A 22,079-nucleotide genomic window follows, 5' to 3' on the forward strand; every position below is an offset into this window, starting at 1 on the left:
GGCCTCATTTATTTCCTCACATGGGACAATGCTCCAATAATGATGATTATCACACTTTCAACTCAAAACTTAGAGCAACTATGACTCTATATGGAATGCCTTCGGTAGTGTACCGTGGCAATGATCTAGCATGGCATAGACATCAATGGAACCATCATGCTAGCTATCTTACGATCGTGCAAAGGCAATGTAGACGTGGTGCCACATATCATGGTAGTAGTTGCATGGCAATATATCTCGGAATGACTTTGAAAAAGCCATAGTAGGTAGGTATGGTGGCTGTTTTGAGGAAGGCTAATGGTGTGTTTTGTGCACCGGCGAAAGTTGCACGACACTAAGAAGATAGTGATGGTGGAAGGTGAAAGTGCATCTAAACCATGGACTCAACATTAGTCATGAAGAACTCATATACTTGTTGCAAAAATTTTATTAGTAATCGAAACAAAGCATTTAACGCATACTCCTAGGGGAAGGGTTGGTAGGTATAAACCATTGTGCGATCCCGACCGCCACGCAAAGGATGACAATCAATATACTAATCATGCTCAGACTTCATCACATAGCGGTTCACCATACGTGCATGCTACAGGAATCACTAACTTCAACACAAGTATTTCTAGATCCACAACACCTTACTAGCATGACTTCAATATTACCATAACCACAACTCAAACTAATTGAGATGAATCAAACTTCTCTAACTATTCAATGCACATGAAGGTGGAAGTTTTCGTATCCCTTTGGATAACTACCCCTTTTGAGACTACTTTCAAAGCATAGATCAACTACCAAGCCACGCACCACTGTGCTCTAAAAGATATAAGTGAAGCACATAGAGCAAAAGTATCTAGCTCAAAAGATATAAGTGAAGCACATGTGAGCTGAATTGTCTACCAAAAGATATAAGTGAAGCTCGACAAAATCACGGTGTATGCATGTATATCTCTCTAGGTGTGCAGCAAGGATGATTGTGACACAACAAAAATAAAAGACTCCTACGATACAAGACGCTCCAAGCAAAAACACATAACATGTGGTGAATAAAAATATAGCCCCAAGTAACGTTACCGATGGATTGAAGACGAGAGACGGGATGCCTTCCCGGGGCATCCCCAAGCTTAGGCTTTTACGGCATCCTTGAATATCTTGGGGTGCCTTGGGCATACCCAAGCTTGATCTCTTGCCACTCTTTATCTTTTTTTCCATAAGAACTTCACCCAAAACTTGAAAACTTCACAACACGAAACTTAAACAGAAACTCGTGATAACATTAGTACAAGAAAACAAACCACCACTTCCTTAGGTACTGTATCAAACTTAAATTCTACTTGTGCTGATGTTGGGTTACTGTACTTTCAATCTTCCATGGCTAATACCCCCCTATACTATCCATAGTTTCGTCAAAATAAGCAACCAACACAACAAAAACAGAATCTGTTAACAGCAGACCAGTCTGTAGTAATCTGTATGTTTTGTATACATCTGGTACTTCAAAAATTCTAACAAATTACGAGAGTATGAAGAATTTGTGTAGCAATCATCAGAAAAAATAATCAACTCAAAAGCTCTTACAGAAAAATAATGAAAATTCTTTTCATGAGCAGAATGTTTCTGTCTTTCCCAGCATGACCAAACGATAATCCTCAAGACTAATCATAATGGTTTTGCTTGGCACAAACGCAAAAAGAGACAAAAAAACACAATTCATAACAGAATTATGAAAGTGTGAAAAACAGAAAACAGAAAGAAAAAGGATAGATTCGTTGGGTTGCCTCCCAACAAGCGCTTTTGTTTAACGCCCTTAGCTAGGCGAAAGTGATGGAATCACGTATAGTCATCTTTGGTGCTCAAATCATAGGTAGCCCTCATCGTAGATTCATAAGGCAATCTTATTTTATTTCTAGGAAAGTGCTCCATGCCCTTCTTTAAGGGAAATTGAAATCTAATATTCCCTTCCTTCATATCGATTATAGAACGAATAGTCCTTAGGAAAGGTCTACCAAGAATAATGGGACATGAAGGATTGCAATCTATGTCAAGCACAATGAAATCCACGGGTACATAGTTCTTATTTGCAACAATAAGAACATCATCGATCCTTCCCATGGGTTTCTTGACAGTAGAATCCGCAAGATGCAAATTAAGAGAACACTCTTCAATCTCATGAAAACCAAGAATATCACATAAAGACTTTGGAATCGCGGAAACACTAGCACCCAAATCACACAAAGCATTGCACTCATAGTTTTTTATCTTGATTTTGATAGTAGGTTCCCACTCATTATGAAGTTTTCTAGGTATAGAGACTTTTAGTTCGAGCTTCTCTTCAAGAGATTTCATCATAGCATCTACAATATGCGCGGTAAAGGCTTTACTTTGGCTATAAGCATGTGGAGAGTTTGCAATGGATTGCATCAAAGAAATGCATTCAAACAAGGAGCAATTATCATAATTGAATTCCTTGAAATCCAAAGTGGGAGTTTCATTACTACCCAAAATTTTGACTTCTTCTACTCCACTCTCCACACCTTTATCATCAAGACAGGTGGACTCCGAATCATTAGGGCGTTTTTCAACCAAAGTGGATTCATATCCAGCCCCTCCATAAGTAGGTTTGACACGTGAAAACAAAGATTCAAGAGGAGACACACCAAGCACTTTAAGATCTTCGTGATTTGCATCACTAGAACGCACCCTTTTAAACCATTCATGTCTAGCGCGAATTTGGGCAGTTCTTTATTTGCTCTCATTCATGGAGATACACATAGCTTTCAAAGTTTCATCCAAGTTGATCTTGGGAGGAGCGCATCTAACTTTCAAAGCATCAATATCACAAGACATCCTATCAACGCTCTTAGCCAAATCGTCTATTTTGAGTAGTTTTTCCTCTATGGACGCATTGAAAATCTTTTGAGAGTTGATGAACTCCTTGATATTACTCTCTAGATCAGAAATTATCGGTAACAGATAGTTGTGTGATAAGATGATTCGTAGCAAGTAGCAAGCAACAATAGTAACAAAGGTGCAGCAAGATGGCCCAATCCCTTTTGTAGCAAGGGACAAGACTGGACAAACTCTTATAGGAGGTAAAGAGCTCCCGAGGACACATGGGAATTTCTGTCAAGCTAGTTTTCGTCATGTTCATATGATTCGCGTTCGCTACTTTGATAGTTTGATATGTGGGTGGACCGGTGCTTGGGTGCTGCCCTTACTTGGACAAACATCCCACTTATGATTAACCCCTCTCGCAAGCATCCGCAACTACGAAAGAAGAATTAAGACAAAGTCTAACCATAACATTAAACTAGTGGATCCAAATCAGCCCCTTACAAAGCAACGCATAAAGTAGGGTTTAAGCTTCTGTCACTCTAGCAACCCATCATCTACTTACTACTTCCCAATGCCTTCCTCTAGGCCCAAATAATGGTGAAGTGTTATGTAGTCGACGCTCACATAACACCACTAGAGGAAAAACAACATACATCGCATCAAAATATCGAACGAATACCAAATTCACATGACTACTTATAGCAAGACTTATCCCATGTCCTCAGGAACAAAATGACTACTCACAAAGCATAATTATATTCATGACGAGAGAGGTATTGAATAGCATCAAGGATCTGAATATATAATCTTCCACCGAGTAATCCAACTAGCATCAACTACAAAGAGTAATTAACACTACTAGCAACCTTACAAGTAGCAATCGGAGTCGCGAGATGGAGATTGGTTACAAGAGATGAACTAGGGTTTGGAGATGAGAGGTGCTGATGAAGATGTTGATGGTGACGAGCCCCTTCCGATGTGAGGAGTGTTGGTGATTTATTGAAATCTCTGGCGATGGCCAGACGAATGCTGATGACAACAAACCTTCCCCTGCAACGGCACCAGAAGAATGCTACTAGCACTCCCCAGCAATGAAACTAGAAGAATGTTGTTGATGGCCCACCAGCACGTGGGTTCGCAGCAGTTTTCGAGGGTAGAGTATTCGAGCCAAATTTGTTGATTCGCACGACAGGAGGTGAGAGAATACTCTCGAGTGTTAGCAGCTGAATTTGTCAGATTCAACCGCACCTGAAAGATTAGTATCTGCAAGCAACGTAGTAAGAGCAAAGTAGTATGATAACAACGGTGTCAGAAACGATCTATTGACGGCAGACTATTCCTAACGATTGTATCAATGGCGCCAAGTTGCCCGTCAACGGAAATTGTCAGTTCCCGTCAACGTCCAGTGAAAGAGTATTGCAGCAGGTAACAGCAGTGTAACGAGCAATAGCAGTGGCAAGGAACAGCCGTAGTGACAGCAGTAGCAAGTAGCAACAGTAGCAAGCGACAGTAGTATCAATAGTAGCAGCAGAGCAAGACAAGTAACAGCAGTAGCAAGAGTAGTAGTAGCAGCAGCAGAGCAAGACAAGTAAAAGCAGTAGGACAAACTCGTAGGCAATGGGTCGGTGATTTGTTTGGATGATATTCATCATGCAACAGCTATAACACAGAGAGATATGTGGCTAGCTCCCGTTCGTCAATGTGATGTAGGCATGCATTCCGTGTGTCGTCATACGTGCTTAGGGAAAAGAACTTGCATGACATCTATTGTCCATCCCTCCCGTGGCAGCGGGGTCCAAAAGGAAACTACGGGATATTAAGGTTCTCCTTTTAATAAAGAACCGGACCAACGCATTAGCACTTGGTGAACACATGAACTCCTCAAACTATGGTCATCACCGGGAGTGGTTCCGGTTATTGTCACTCCGAGGTTGCCGGATCATAACACATAGTAGGTAACTACAACTTGCAAGATCGGATCTAAAACACACATATATTGCTCACAACGTAATAATTTCAGATCTAAAAACATGGCACTCGGGCCCTAGTGACAAGCATTAAGCATGGCAAAGTAGTAGCAACATCAATCTCAGAACATAGTGGATACTAGGGATCAATCCCCATCAAAACTAACTCGGTTACACGATAGATCTCATCCTACTCATCACCGCCCAGCGAGCCTACGAATAGATTACTCACGAACGACGAAGAGCTTCATGGAATTGGAGAGGGAAGAAGGTTGATGATGATGATGGCGACGATTTCCCCTCTCCGGAGCCCAAGACGGACTCCAGATCTGCCCTCCACATGAAGAACAGGTGGTGGCAGCGCCTCCGTATCGAAAACGCGATGAAAACTTCTCTTTTTATTTTTTCTAGGACGAAAGGGATCATATAGACCTGAGATTGGGGGCGGCAGAGACATGTGGGCCCCACAAGCTTGCCCACCGCCACCAAGGGGTGGTGGCGGAGCCAGGGCTTGTGGCCCACAGGCCCACCCCCTGAGGTGGAACTTGGCGCAGATATTTTTCTTATTTTCCAAAACTGCTCCCCGTAAATTTTTAGGACGTTTGGAGAACTTTGATTTATGCACAGAAATAACACCAAGGCAATTCTGCTCAAAACAACGTCAGTCCAGGTTAGTTCCATTCAAATCATGCAAATTAGAGTCCAAAACAAGGGCAAAAGAGTTTGGAAAAGTAGATACGATGGAGACGTATCAACTCCCCCAAGCTTAAAACCTTGCTTGTTCTCAAGCAACTCAGTTGACAAACTTAGAGAGAAACAAAAACTTTGACAAACTCTGTTTGATCTTGTTGTTGCAACTATGTCTAACTCATAACCAGAATTTCAGCAAGATCACAAGTTAACCACAAAAGCAAATGACACAAAGGTCTCACAGTACACTAATATCAATGGCATAATCAGCTAACGAGCAAATAATAATGAGTTTCAAATACCAACACTTCAATCAAAATAAGCATGAAGCAATATGAATAGGTGGTATCTCACTAGCTCTTTCTGAGACCGCAAAACATAAATGCAGAGCACTTTCAAAGATCAAGGGCTGACTAAACATTGTAATTCATAACAACGAAGATCCAGTCATAGTCATACTCAATATCAATCAAAAGCAAAGCATATAAATTGATAGAGGTGCTCTCTAATTGGTGCTTATATAAGAGGAGGATGACTCGACAGGAAAATAAATAGACAGGCCCTTCGCAGAGGGAAGCAATGATTTGCAGAGGTGCCAGAGCTCAAGCTTTGAAAACAGAGATAATAATTTTGGGTGGCATGATTTCATTGTCAACGCAATGACCAAGAGTTCTCAATATCTTCCATGCTACTCATGCTATAGGCGGTCCCAAACATAAAAGTAAAGTTTTAACTCCCCCACCACCAATCAATCACACTCCACGGCTAGCCGAATCCTCGGGTACCGTCCATACTAACATCAATCCGGGGGGAGTCTTGTTTTACAGTTATGTTTTTGATTTAAGCGTGGAACTGGGCATTCCAATTACTGGCCCCTTTCTCGTGAATGACTGTGAATAAACACATGTCGAGGATAACACTCCTAGCATGGAAGATACCAATAGCCCTCTGTCACCACATGAGCGGTTCGGGCATGCAAAACAGATTATTTCTTGAAGGTTTAGAGAATGGCACATGCAAATTTACTTGGGACGGCAGGTAGATACCGCAAATAGGTAGGTATGGTGGACTCTAATGGAAAAAAATTTGGGTTTATGGAAGTGGATGCACAAGCAGTATTCCGCTTAGTACAAGTAAAGGCTAGCAAAAGACTGGGAAGCGACCAACTAGAGAGCGACAACAGACATCAAGACGCAATGAGTTTGACTAACATTGAATGCAAGCATGAACAGGATATAAATCACCATGAACACGAACATCATAGAGGCTATGTTGATTTTGTTTCAACTACATGCATGAACATGCGTCAAGTCAAGCCACTTGAAACATTCAAAGGAGACTACCATCCTATCATACTACATCATAGTCATCTCAAAATCTACGTTGGCATTCAAGACAAACCATTATAAGCTCTCAGCTAAATAAGAATGGCATCAGAAACTATGATCTCTAAGTTGTCATTGCAAACATGGTTCTCTCACAACAAAGCTAAATCTGGGTCGACAAGCTAGTCATATTTACAAAAACAAAATAGATAGAGTTCATACCAGCTTTTCAGTCTCAGTCACTTCATCATATATCATCATTGTTGCCTTTCATTTGCACGATCAAACGATGAAAACGATAATAAGCGCATTGGACTAAGCTGAATCTGCAGGCAAACACAAAGGAGAAGACAAAATAATATGGCTCCTTGAAAGCTAAACAGGTAAGCATGCAAGAACCAATAAACATTGTAACCAATATCTTCTACCTTGACACAAAGAAAAGAAAACTATTTACACGGGAAAGCTCCCAACAAGCAAAAGAAGAAAGAAAAATCTTTTTGAGTTTTCTCAAAAGGACACAAAACAAGAAAACAAGAAAACGAAAAGAAACTAGCATGGATAATACAGTGGCAAGTGTAAACACCGGCTAACAAAGTGAAAGCATAAGCATGAATGTAAAGTCGGTGAGAACACGTACTCCCCCAAGCTTAGGCTTTTGGCCTAGCTTGGTCTAGTCCCAAGGATGATCCTGGCGAAACCCAAAGTCATAATGGGTGTTATACGGGAGTGCTGCAGCCACTTCCTGAATAGCTGCCTTACGAAGTCGAGCAGCCGTCGCCTCCCTCTCATACTCCTCTGCCTCTCCTATAGTTATGTAGTATCTTCGTTTTACCTGAAAGTCAAAGAAAGCAGGAGCAGGAAGGGTAATATGGAAACCACCCTACCGGTTAAATATCAAGCGGTATAGGAGGGATCCATGATCTCTCTCAAGGAACTGGTAGCGTGTTAGAGCAACATGATCAAGGTAGGATGTACGGAGAGGATGGTCTTCTGGACGGATGGATACTCCAAGAAAATTTGCTAAGCGTGTAGCATAAACTCCACCAAAGAAATCCCCCTCACTGGCATTTTTATTCAGCCTCCTTGCTATAATATCTCCCATATTGAAGCTCATGTCACCTGTTACTGCGCTCTTAAGGATAGTAAGGTCGGAAGCGCATAGGTGACAATGTGCATCCTTGTCGTTAATGTACCTACCTATGAAGAGGGTAAGGTAGTGCAAGGCAGGGAAATGGATGCTTCCTATGGTGGCTTGGGTGATATCTCTGGTTTCTCCAACAGTTATACTGGAGACAAAGTCTCTGACCGAAGACTTAGGAGGATCATTAACACTAGCCCAATCGGGTATCTTGCAAATCCTATTGAAATCCTCCAGATCCACGGTATAGGATTTATCGTACATATCAAATAGTATGGATGAGTCGCGGCCAGCTAAAAATTTAAATCTACGCACGAAAGAGGCAGTGAGCATAGCATAATGTTCACATTTTTCTGAGAGGAATTCTTCTAACCCGGCAGTGCATACAAGTACATCAAACTCATCCTTGAAACCTGCTTCGATCATGAACTCATCGGAAGGCCATTCACATGGTTGTACCGGTGTGTCCCTTAATTGAAAAGGTTCGGGCTCCCGAAAGGACAGACGCGGACCCTTCTTACTTGAGGAACCACCATGAAACTTCCTCCTGAACATAATTTCCTTATGCTGAAATTTTTTAAGTTCAAGAGAAAAGTGAATAAAGACCCACCACATCTTGTAGCAACTACTCCTACTAGTGCCAAGAGACCATATCACGCGCTAAAACTACTTGGGACCAACTAAAATCAACATTTCTAGCTCAAGAACAGGGTCACCAAGGTAGCAAGAATACGCGAAGGATAAAGCACTAGAGCAAAAACTAATTGGACCAATGGAGGAGTCACTTACCAAGGAGTAATTTCCCCAAAACGGTTCGGAGAATGGTGCTTTGAGCAAGGAGATCGAAAATCACAGCCAAATGAGCAAGAACACGGGTTTGAGCTGCGAAACAATTTTTCTGGAGGTCGAAGAAGAGGCTGAGAGCTGGAATGAGTGGAGGGGCTGCCTGTGGGCCCCACAAGCTTGCACCCCGCCACCAGGGGTAGGTGGCGGTGGCAGGGCTTGTGGCCCACTGGTCAGGCCCCCAGGCCAGCTCTCAGGCCCAGAAATTTTCAAAAATTCCAGAAAAAAATCATGCTAAATTTTCAGGACCATCGGAGAACTTTTATTTTTGAGGTATTTTTCTCCGGGACGCTAAAACAGAAAACAGGAAAAACTAAACTAATTCTATCATTTTTCTTCTAAGCAAAATAAAAGGAAAACTCAAAATAGAGGTATGTGACTCCTTGATTTATCCGTTTCATGGTCATCGAAAGAAATCCGTCAATGGGATTGATCAAGTCCTTATGACAAAACCTTCTCGAATCGCAAGAGAGAACGAAGAATTTTCGAATAGCCACTAAGTCACCTCAATGGGGATATGCATCTCCCCAACAAACAAATCATACTTCGTCTTGACACGAGGAATAGGGCATTCAAAGCTCCCAATGAGAATCGATGAAGTCTTTTCGATAGCATTGATGCAATGTACTGGATATCGTTTCTTCAGAAAGTGCACTGTGTGCTCATTACCATTGACATGGAAAGTGACATTGCCTTTGTTGCAATCTATAACAGCCCCTGCAGTGTTGAAAAAGGGTCTTCCGAGGATGATAGCCATGGCATCGTCCTCGGGAATATCCAAGATAACAAAGTCTGTTAAGATAGTGGTATTAGCAACCACAATAGGCACATCCTCGCAAACGCCGATAGGGAAAGCAGTTGATTTGTCGGCCATTTGCAGAGAAATTTTAGTGGGTGTCAACTTATCCAACTCAAGTCTACGATAAAGAGAGAGTGGAATAACACTAACACCGGCTCCAAGGTCACATAAGGCAGTTCTTACATAGTTTCCTTTAATGGAGCAAGGTATAGTGGGCACTCCGGGATCACCAAGTTTCTTAGGAGTTTCACCTTTAAAAGTGTAGTTGGCAAGCATGGTGGAGATCTCAAGATCTGGTACCTTCCGTTTAATAGTCACGATATCTTTCATGTACTTGGCATACAGAGACATCTTGAGCATATCAGTTAACCGCATCTGCAGAAAGACGGGTCTTATCATCTCAACGAAGCGCTCAAAATCCTCATCATCCTTTTTCTTGGATGGCTTAGGAGGGAAGGGCATAGGTCTCTGAACCCATGGCTCCGTTTCTTTACCATGCTTCCTAGCAGTGAAGTCATTCTTGTCGTATCTCTTAGGTTGTGGATTATCAGGATTAACCGTAGGTTCAATCTCCACATCCTCGTCATGGCTAGGTTGAGCATTATTATGAACATCACTATCCATATTGTCACCAGGTTCATGTTCATCACCAGATTGTGTTTCTGCATCAGACGCGGAAATATCATTAGGTTCTTCAGGTGTGACAGTATTTGGTGAACTGGCGTGCAGGTTTCTATCATCCTTCTTCTTCTCCTTAAGATGACTGGGTGTATCAACATTCATTCGTTGAGAATCTTGATCAATTCTCTTAGGATGACCTTCAGGATACAAAAGTTCCTGAGTCATTTTGCCTCCTCTAGTAATGACTCTGGCAGAGTTGTCATTTAATTCATTGAGCAAGTCATTCTGAGCTTTAAGTACTTGTTCTACATGAGTAGTAATCATAGAGGCATGTTTACTCAGCAGCGTCAGATCGTTGACATTTCTGTCTACACAAGCACTTAAATGGCTAAGCATACGAGTACTTTGTTCCAAATGTCTGCTAACATAATCATTGAAACTCTGTTGTTTGGCAACAAAGTTGTCAAATTCATCAAAGCATAGGCTAGCAGGTTTATCAAAAGGAATATCACTCTCATCAAACCTACGCAGAGAATTCACTTCCACTACATGTATCGGGTTATCGAGACCATGGATCTCTTCGATAGGTGGTAGATTTTTGACATCTTCGGATCTAATGCCTTTCTCTTGCATAGATTTCTTAGCTTCTTGCATATGTTTGGGACTGAGGAATAGAATACCTCTTTTCTTAGGAGTTGGCTTAGGAGGTGGTTCGGGAATAGTCCAAGCATTATCGTTGATCAAGAGGTTATTCAGTAGGGTCTCAGCTTGTTCTACAGTTCGTTCCCTAAAAACACAATCGGCACAACTATCTAGGTGGTCTCTAGAGGCATCGGTAAGTCCGTTATAGAGGATATCAAGTATCTCGTTCTTCTTAAGAGGGTGATCAGGCAAAGCATTCTGTAGCTGGACAAGCCTCCCCCAAGCTTGTGGAAGACTCTCTTCTTGGAGTTGAGCAAAGTTGTATATTTCCTGCAAGGCAAATTGCTTCTTATGGGCAGGGAAATATTTCTCACAAAAGTAATAGACCATCTCCTGGGGACTATGCACACATCCAGGAGCAAGAGAGGTGAACCAGACTTTAGCGTCATCCTTTAGAGAGAAAGGAAACAACTTAAGGATATAGTAGTGGCGGATCTTCTCCTCATTAGTGAAAAGGTTGGCTATTTCGGATAGTTTGGCAAGATGGGCTATGACCGTCTCAGACTCATAACCGTGAAAAAAAATCAGATTAGACTAGAGAGATTATCTCAGGGTCGACAGAGAATTCATAGTCCTTATCGGTGACAAAGATAGGCGAAGTGGCAAACTTCGGGCCATTTTTCATCCTAGATTCCCGAGATTTTTCCTTCCACTTGAGAAGTAATTTCTCAGCGTCATAGGCATCCTTACACGCAAGAAAATCCTCAGCTATCTCTCCCTCCATAACGTAACCCTCAGGTATATCAGGCAATTCATATCTAGGAGAGCTAGATCTAGCAGTAGCAAAAGCAGGTTCTATCTCAATAGTATCGGCAGTTTCAGAAGCATCACGAGCATTGGCAGTAACTCTAGCAATATGAGCACTCCTAGTGGAACATCAGGCAAGGTAGTATCTCTAGCAGTATCAAGCATAGCATCATCAGGCAAAATAGCATCTCTAGCATCATGAGGCAAAGCAGTATCAAGCATAGCATCTCTAGCAGTATCAAGCATAGTATCATCAGGCATAGTATCAAGCATAGCATCTCTAGAAGTAGCATCATAAGCATCATCAAGCACATGCAACATATCAAGATTTCTAGCAGGAGGTATTGTCGCAAACTTACTCATAACTGAAAGTGAATCAAGTGCAGAGCCAGATGGCAATTCCTTACCTCCCCTCGTAGTTGAGGGCAAGACTTTGGTCTTCGGATCCTTCAGATTCTTCATAGTGATCAGCAGATATAAATCCCAAGTGACTCAGAGAATATAGCAATACCTCCCCGGAAACGGCGCCGGAAAAATGCTGATTGCAATCTCTGGCGATGGCTAGACGAATGTTGATGACAACAAACCTTCCCCTGCAACGGCACCAGAAGAATGCTACTAGCACTCCCCAGCAATGAAACTAGAAGAATGTTGTTGAGGGCCCACCAGTGCGTGGGTTCGCAGCAATTTTCGAGGGTAGAGTATTCGACCCAAATTTGTTGATTCGCACGACAGGAGGTGAGAGAATACTCTCGAGTATTAGCAGCTGAATTTGTCAGATTCAACCGCACCTGAAAGATTAGTATCTGCAAGCAACGTAGTAACAACAAAGTAGTATGATAACAACGGTGTCAGAAACGATCTGTTGACGACAGACTATTCCTAACGATTGTATCAATGGCGCCAAGTTTCCCGTCGACGGAAATTGTCAGTTCCCGTCAACGTCCAGCGAAAGAGTATTGTAGCAGGTAACAGCAGTGTAACGAGCAATAGCAGTGGCAAGGAACATCAGTAGTGACAGCAGTAGCAAGTAGCAACAGTAGCAAGCGACAGTAGTAGCACTAGTAGCAGCAGAGAAAGACAAGTAACAGCAGTAGCAAAAGTAGTAGCAGCAGCAGCAGAGCAAGACAAGTAACAGCAGTAGGACAAACTCGTAGGCAATGGGTCAGTGATTTGTTTGGATGATATTCATGATGCAACAGCTATAACACGGAGAGATATGTGGCTAGCTCCCGTTCGTCAATGTGATGTAGGCATGCATTCCGTGTGTCGTCATACGTGCTTAGGGAAAAGAACTTGCATGACATCTATTGTCCATCCCTCCCGTGGCAGCGGGGTCCAAAAGGAAACTACGGGATATTAAGGTTCTCCTTTTAATAAAGAACCGGACCAACGCATTAGCACTTGGTGAACACATGAACTCCTCAAACTATGGTCATCACCGGGAGTGGTTCCGGTTATTGTCACTCCGGGGTTGTCGGATCATAACACATAGTAGGTAACTACAACTTGCAAGATCGGATCTAAAACACACATATATTGCTGACAACATAATAATTTCAGATCTGAAATCATGGCACTCGGGCCCTAGTGACAAGCATTAAGCATGGCAAAGTAGTAGCAACATCAATATCAGAACATAGTGGATACTAGGGATCAATCCCCATCAAAACTAACTCGATTATATGATAGATCTCATCCTACTCATCACCGCCCAGCGAGCCTACGAATAGATTACTCACGAACGACGAAGAGCTTAATGGAATTGGAGAGGGAAGAAGGTTGATGATGACGATGGCGACGATTTCCCCTCTCAGGAGCCCAAGACGGACTCCAGATCTGCCCTCCAGATGAATAACAGTGGTGGCGGTGCCTCCGTATCGAAAACGCGACGAAAACTTCTCTTTTTATTTTTTCTGGGACGAAAGGGATCTTATAGACCGGAGATTGGGGGCGGCAGAGCCGTGTGGGCCCCACAAGCCAGCCCACCGCCACCAGGGGGGTGGTGGCGGAGCTAGGGCTTGTGGCCCACTGGCCCACCCCCTGAGGTGGAACTTGGCGCAGATATTTTTCTTATTTTCCAAAACCGCTCCCCGTAAATTTTCACGATGTTTGGAGAACTTTGATTTCAGCACAAAATAACACCAAGGCAATTCTGGTGAAAACAGCGTCAGTCCAGGTTAGTTCCATTCAAATCATGCAAATTAGAGTCCAAAACAAGGGCAAAAGAGTTTGGAAAAGTAGATATGTAGATATGATGGAGACGTATCAGTGATGATGATGGCGATGATTTCCCCCTCCGGGAGGGAAGTTTCCCCGGTAGGACGACCCTGCCGGAGCTCTAGATTGGTTCTGCTCAAGTTCCGCCTCGTGGCGGCGGCGATTCCTTCTAAAGCCTCCTCTTAATTTTTTCTCGAACGAAACCCTCCTTATAGCAAAAGATGGGAGCCAGAGGGGCAACAGGGAGCCCACAAGCCCCCTAGGCGCGGCCAGGGGGGTAGGCTGCGCCTAGCAGGCTTGTGGCCTCCTGGTGGCTCCCCTCTGGTACTTCTTCCGCCCAGTATTTTTTATAAATTCCAAAATAATTCCTCGTTGATTTTCATGGCTTTTGGAGTTGCGCAGAATAGGTATCTCAAACTTGCTCCTTTTTCAGGCCAGAATTCCAGCTGCCGACATTCTCCCTCTTCATGTAAACCTTGTAAAATAAGAGCGAAAAGGCATAAGTATTGTACCGTGAAGTGTAGTAACAGCCCAAAAAGCAATAAATATCAACATAAAAGTATGATGCAAAATGGACGTATCAACTCCCCCAAGCTTATCCCTCGCTTGTCCTCAAGCGAAAGCCGAGATCAATAAATATGCCCACATGTTTAGAGATAGGGGTGTCGACAAAACAAGATACGGACATCCAGGCATCATGATCATAATTAGAAGAGCAATATCGTCATATAATATCTTATGCTAAAGTGATAATTCCTTCACAAAGTAAAGTATGGATCAAGAACCTTATTGAGAATTAACAACCAATAGCCTTTAGTCATTGAAGCAATTGCAATTTATCATAACATCGGAAAGATCCAAATAAGAGCTTGTAAAGCAAACCCACATACTCAATCATTCTTTCATCTTCTACAATTGCTACAACTCACGTGGTACTCATGAGATCAAAGTTTCAGTCGGACACAGAGAAAGATAGGGGCTTATAGTTTCGCCTCCCAACTATTTACCTCAAGGGTAATGTCAACAATAATAATTCATGAATACTTACTTCCAGGTTGACATATAAATATAGATCTTTCCCTAGCATATGACGTTAGCCAAGATAAAGGCGTAATAAGGAATTGGTGTCGATCACCATGACAATTTTAAGGGAAAAAAGTGAAGGTACAAGATAGGCCCTTCGCAGAGGGAAGCAGAGGTTGTCATGCGCTTTTGGGGTTTGGATGTGTGACCTCTTAGTGTGAAGGAACGTCACTTTATATAGCCTCTTGTGATAAAGAACTTTATTATGTCGTCTGTCGCTTTTATGTCTTCCTCATCACAGATTCGTACAAAGCTTATTTTCCACACGCTAATAGATCATACATATTTAGGGAGCAATTCTTATTGCTTGCACCGATGACAACTTACTTGAGGGATCTTCTTCAATCCATAGGTAGGTATGGTGGACTCTCATGGCAAAACTGGGTTGAAGGTTTATGGATGCACAAGTAGTATCTCTACTTAGTGCGGAAGTTTTGGATGATATGAGGTGGAAGCAAGCGTCACATGCTAAGGGATCTCTAGTCATATAACATTGTTCGGAACCAAGCAAACATAATTCATTATGTTGTCTTCCTAGTCCAACATCTACTTCTAAGCATGTAATAGTTTAATGAGTGTGCTCAGTCATAGATGGTGTCCAAGATGATATATTTATATGTGAACCTCTCCTTCTTTATTACTTCCTATTAATTGCAACAATGACCAAGGTCTACGTTTGTCCACGCACAACATGTTTCAATCAACATCCTTTTTATATGTGAAGCCATCACTTCCCATAAGATCATTACATGATCTTTCATGCTTTTGTTCTTTCATCATTCTTTTCTTTCAGATCATGGCATGAGGCAAGGCCCTTAACTAAAACACTCTTTATTATATGACTCACGAGCTCGAATACATCGGGGGTGGCACAAAGCAAAACTCAAGCCTAAAACACTAAGAACTTTATTCTACTAGAGAAAGATAAAACCAAAAAGGATCGAACTAAGGAATAGGTAAAGGCAAAAGATGTGATGGTGATACGATACCGGGGCAACTCCCCCAAGCTTGGCACAAGCTAAGGGGATTGCCCATACCCGTGCTTAGTTGTCTTCCTTCGAAGGTGATGGTGGTGGAGTTGTTGCAACCTGGGTTTGATCCTCCGTCTTCCAAGGCATAGGTGCTCCATCATGGAAAGATGATCGAGTCTCCGAAATCCTCAAATCTGTAGCCAACCGTATTGATTTAAATCTATACTCATACTCACAGTTTTGGTTCTGCACGTCATAGATCTGGGCTTGGAGGTGATCAATTCTGTCATAGAGCCTGGAGAGGTGCTTCCTAATGTCATTGGCATCGATCTTGTGCTTGTTGGTGAACTCCGTGATCATCATGTGGTTGGCGTTGAGTCCGCGTTTCACCATCCCTTGGCACTTGAAGACTTGCTGCTCCATTGCCTCGAGCCTTGCATCAATGCTTCCGGTCTTCTTGGGCCCCTCAACATCACGGATGTGCAGCACCCCCTCACGCATCTCGATAGATTGAGGGTGTTGCAGCACTCCCGCGAGGTAGGGATTGATGACCTTCTCAAAGAACTTGTCTTCCAAAGCTTTTGGGGACGCCATAGCGATCTAGATCTGTCTGCACAGCAGCTTGAAACGAAAACAGAGGAAATTTGCGTGATACGAGGCTTAGACCTTTTGGGAGAATATATAATGAATTTTTCCCGACCAGAAGGAGTACTCCGCAAGAAAACAGAGTCCGGGAGGCACACGAGGTGGTCACAAGCCCCCCATGCGCGGCCAGGGGGTGGCCCGTGCCTGGCAAGCTTGTCGCCTCCTCGTGCGCTTTCCGGACTACTTTAAATTTTTCTATTTTTCTAAAAATTCCAAAACGGAGAAAAATTCATACTGGAAAAGTTCTGGAGTCGGTTTACTTACTGAATCACATACCTCTTCGTTTTTGGAGTCTGAAACAGGCTGATATATATCCCTTATGTACTCCTCCGGAGTTATGGTATTAATAATATTGCTTTCAACATTTATGGGAGTACCTGAGATATAATGCTTGATTCTTTGCCCATTTACCACTCTCGAAAAATTACCTTCCGTGTTGTTGATCTTGATGGCACCGGAACGATACACTTCCTCAACAATGTAAGGACCTTCCCATTTAGAGAGAAGCTTGCCTGTAAAAAATCTTAAACGAGAATTGTATAGCAAGACATAATCACCTACACTCAACTCGCGTTTTTGTATCCTTTTATCATGCCACCTCTTAACCTTTTCTTTGAACAACTTGGCACTTTCATATGCCTAAGTTCTCCATTCATCAAGTGAGCTAATATCAAATAACCTCTTCTCACCAGCAAGTTTGAAATCAAAGTTGAGCTCTTTGATTGCCCAATAAGCCTTATGCTCTGGCTCAAGAGGTAAATGGCATGCATTGCCGTAAACCATTTTGTACGGAGACATGCCCATGGGATTCTTATAAGCAGTTCTATAAGCCCACAGTGCATCATCAAGCTTCTTAGACTAATTCTTTCTAGACCAATTAACAGTCTTTTGAAGAATTAGTTTAATCTCTCTATTACTTAGCTCTACTTGACCACTGGACTAAGGATGATAGGGAGATGCAACTCTATGGTTGACATCATACTTAGCAAGCGTTTTAGGGAAATCACCATGAATGAAATGTGAACCACCATCGGTCATTAGATATCTAGGGACTCCAAATCTAGGGAAAATAAATTCTTTAAGTATTCTGATAGAGGTGTTGTGATCAACACTACTAGTTGGGATAGCTTCTACCCACTTAGTAACGTAATCAACAGCAACTAGGATATGAGTGTACCCGTTGGATTTTGGAAAAGGTCCCATATAATCAAAGCCCCAAACATCAAATGGTTCAATGACAAGTGAATAATTCATAGGCATCTCCTGACGTTTACTGATATTACCTATTCTTTGACATTCAGCGCAAGACAAGACAAACTTACGGGCATCCTTGAAGAGAGTAGGCCAATAGAAACCTGATTGCAATACCTTGTGTACAGTTCTATCTCCCGCATGGTGTCCTCCGTAAGCCTCGGAGTGACACTTTTGTAGGATCTGTCCCTGTTCATGCTCAGGTACACAACGTCTAATAACACCATCTACTCCTTCTTTATAAAGGTGAGGATCATCCCAAAAGTAATGTCTCAAGTCAAAGAAGAATTTCTTCTTTTGCTGGTAAGTGAAGCTAGGTGGTATATATTTGGCAACGATATAATTTGCATAATCAGCATACCACGGTGTACTACGTGAAGCATTGATGACACTCAATTGCTCATCAAGAATGCTATCATCAATAGGTTGTGGGTCATCAAGAACATTCTCCAACCTAGACAAGTTATCTGCTACAGGGTTCTCAGCACCCTTCCTATCAACAACATGCAAATCAAATTCTTTTAGCAAGAGAACCCATCTGATAAGTCTAGGTTTAGCATCTTTATTTTCCATGAGATACTTAATAGCAGCGTGATCAGTGTGAATAGTGACTTTGGAATCAACTATGTAAGATCTGAACTTTTCACATGCAAACACGACTGCTAAAAATTCCTTTTCAGTAGTAGCATAGTTTCTTTGGGCACTGTCTAGAGTTTTAGTAGCATAATGAATAACATTCAACTTCTTATCAACTCTTTGACCTAGAACATCACCAACAGCATAATCACTAGCATCACATATGATTTCAAAAGGTAAGTTCCAATCGGGTGGTTGAACAATAGGCACGGTTATCAAGACATTTTTAAGTATTTCGAAGGCTTCCTCACAATCATCATCAAAAACAAAAGGAATATCCTTTTGCAAGAGATTGTAAGAGGCCTAGAAATCTTAGAAAAGTCCTTAATGAACCTTCTATAGAAACCATCATGACCAAGGAAACTTCTTATACCTTTGATATCTGTAGGGCATGGCATTTTCTCGATCCCATCATCCTTAGCCTTATCGACTTCAATACCTCTTTCAGAAATTTTATGTCCTAAGACGATGCCTTCATTAACCATAAAGTGGCACTTCTCCCAATTCAAGACAAGATTGGTATCTCTACATCTCTGCAAAACTCGATCAAGGTTACTGAGGCAATCATCAAAAGAAGACCTGTAAATGGAGAAGTCATCCATGAAAACCTCAACAATCTTTTCACAAAAGTCAGAGAATATAGCCATCATACATCTTTGAAAGGTAGCAGGTGCATTACATAAGCCAAAAGGCATACGTCTATAAGCAAAGGTACTGAAAGGGCAGGTGAAAGTGGTTTTCTCCTGATCAGATTGTGCAACTGGTATTTGGGAGAAACCAGAATAACCATCTAGAAAGCAGAAGTGTGTGTGTTTAGACAGTCTTTCTAGCATTTGGTCGATAAAAGGCAAAGTGTAATGATCTTTCCTAGTGGTTTTATTCAATTTCCTATAATCAATCACCATCCTATAGCCAGTGATAATCCTCTCTGGGATCAATTCATCTTTATCATTAGGGACAACGATAATACCTCCCTTCTTAGGGACACAATGTACCGGACTTACCCAATCACTATGAGCAACGGGATAGATAATACCTGCTTCCAGGAGCTTTAGTATTTCTTTTCTTACTACCTCTTTCATCTTAGGATTTAATCTCCGTTGATGATCGGCAACTGGTTTGGAATCAGGATCATTTTAATCTTGTGCTGGCATAGAGTGGGACTAATGCCCTTAAGATCGTCAAGAGCATATCCAATAGCTGCACGGTGCTTCCTCAAAGTTTTAATAACTTCTTTTCTTCATGCTCTGAAAGACTAGCACTAATTATAACAGGATATATCTCTTTTTCATCAAGATAAGCATACTTAAGAGTATCAGGTAACTGCTTAAGCTCAAACACAGGATCACCCTTTGGTGGGGGTGGATCTCCAAGCAGTTCAACATGCAAATTATTCTTGAGGATACGATGTTGTTCAAAGATAACTCTATCTATCTCATTCCTTTCATCCATATGCATGTCATTTTCATGCTCAAGCAAGTATTGCTCTAAAGGATCAGTAGGAGGCACAACAATAGAAGCTAGGGCAATAATTTCATCTTTACTAGACAACTCTTTTTCATGAGGTTGTCTACCAAACATGGAGAAATTGAACTCATGTGACACACCTTCAAAGCCAACAGTGACAGTTTGCTTCTCACAGTCAATATGAGCATTGACAGTATTGAGGAAAGGTCTGCCAAATATGATGGGACAAAACCTATCTTGTGTGGTAGCAAGAACGAGAAAATCAGCATGATACTTAGTTTTACCACACAAAACTTCAACATCCCTAACAATTCCCAAAGGGCAAATAGTATCTCTATTGGCAAGCTGAATAGTAACATCAATAGGTTCCATCTTGATAGGTGCAATCTCGTCTTTAATTTCATCATATAGAGATTGAGGTATTGCACTAACACTAGCACCCACGTCACATAAACCATGATAACAATGATCTCCTATCTTAATAGAAACAACAGGCGTGCCAACAACAGGCCTATGTTTGTCTCTAGCATGAGGTTTAGCAATTATAGCAGCATCTTCACAGAACTGAATATCATGGCCCTCAACATTGTCGGACAGAAGATCTTTGATAATAGCAATGCTAGGTTCAACTCTAATTTGCTCAGGGGGTGTAGGTATTCTAATGTAGCCCCTACGTATCACAGTTGAAGCTTTAGAATGATCCTTTATCCTAACAGGGAAAGGTGGTTTCTCAATGTAAGCACTCGGAACAATAGGATCATTATAAGCATTGACTTTCTCTTCAACTGGATTGTGTTTAACTACATTGACTTCTAAGGGAGGATGATATTTAAACCACTTCTCTTTAGGGAGATCAATATGAGCAGCAAATGATTCACACAATGAAGCTACTATCTCAGAGTCAAGTCCATATTTAGCGCTAAAATCACAAAAAGTATTTGTTTCGACAAATGATTTAACGCAATCAAACTTGAGATTCATACCTGACTCCTTACCTTCATCAAACTCCCAATATTCAGAGTTGCGTTTAATTCTTTCCAATAAATTCCATTTGAAGTCAATATCTCTCTTCATAAAAGAACCGGTACAAGAAGTGTCAAGCATGGTGCGATTACCATGAGAAAGCCGAACATAGAAGTTCTGAATGATAATTTCTCTCGAGAGCTCATGGTTGGGGACGAATATAACATTGATTTAAGCCTCCCCCAAGCTTGAGCGATACTTTCTCTATCACGAGGCCAAAATTTATAGATATAATTCTGATCACGATGTACCAAATGCATAGGATAAAACTTTTGATGAAATTCCAATTTCAATCGGTTGTAGTTCCATGATCCAGTATCATCACATAGCATATACCATGTCAATGCTTTATCCCTCAAAGATAAGGGAAAGACCTTATTCTTGACCTCATCCTCGGGAAAACCTGCAAGCTTAAATAAACCACAAACTTCATCTACATAGATTATATGCAAGTCGGGATGTGATGTTCCATCTCCTGTAAAAGGATTAGCCAACAGTTTCTCTAGCATACCCGAAGGAAATTCATAGCAAATATTTTCAATAGGTGCAGCAGGTTGAGGAGAAACTCTTTGTGCTTCCGTTCGAGGTGAAGATACCCCGAACAAGCTCCTCAAATGATTAGTTTCAATAGTGACAAGTGACAATAAATTTCAGCACACTATATAAATGTTTCCTTACCAAATTCCACTTACCAAAGGCGCTTCACTCCCCGGCAACGGCGCCAGAAAAGAGTCTTGATGACCCACAAGTGTAGGGGATCTATCGTAGTCCTTTCGATAAGTAAGAGTGTCAAACCCAACGAGGAGCAGAAGGATCTGACAAGTGGTTTTCAGCAAGGTGTTCTATGCAAGCACTGAAATTATCGGTAACAAATAGTTGTGTGATAAGATGATTCTTATCAAGTAGCAAGCAACAATAGTAACAAAGGTGCAGCAAGATGGCCCAATCCCTTTTGTAGCAAGGGACAAGCCTGGACAAACTCTTATAGGAGGTAAAGCGCTCCCGAGGACACATGGGAATTTCTGTCAAGCTAGTTTTCATCATGTTCATATGATTCGCGTTCGCTACTTTGATAGTTTGATATGTGGGTGGACCAGTGCTTGTGTGCTGCCCTTAATT

This window comes from Hordeum vulgare, chromosome 5H, assembly GCF_904849725.1.
Source record: "Hordeum vulgare subsp. vulgare chromosome 5H, MorexV3_pseudomolecules_assembly, whole genome shotgun sequence".
NCBI lineage: Eukaryota > Viridiplantae > Streptophyta > Magnoliopsida > Poales > Poaceae > Hordeum > Hordeum vulgare.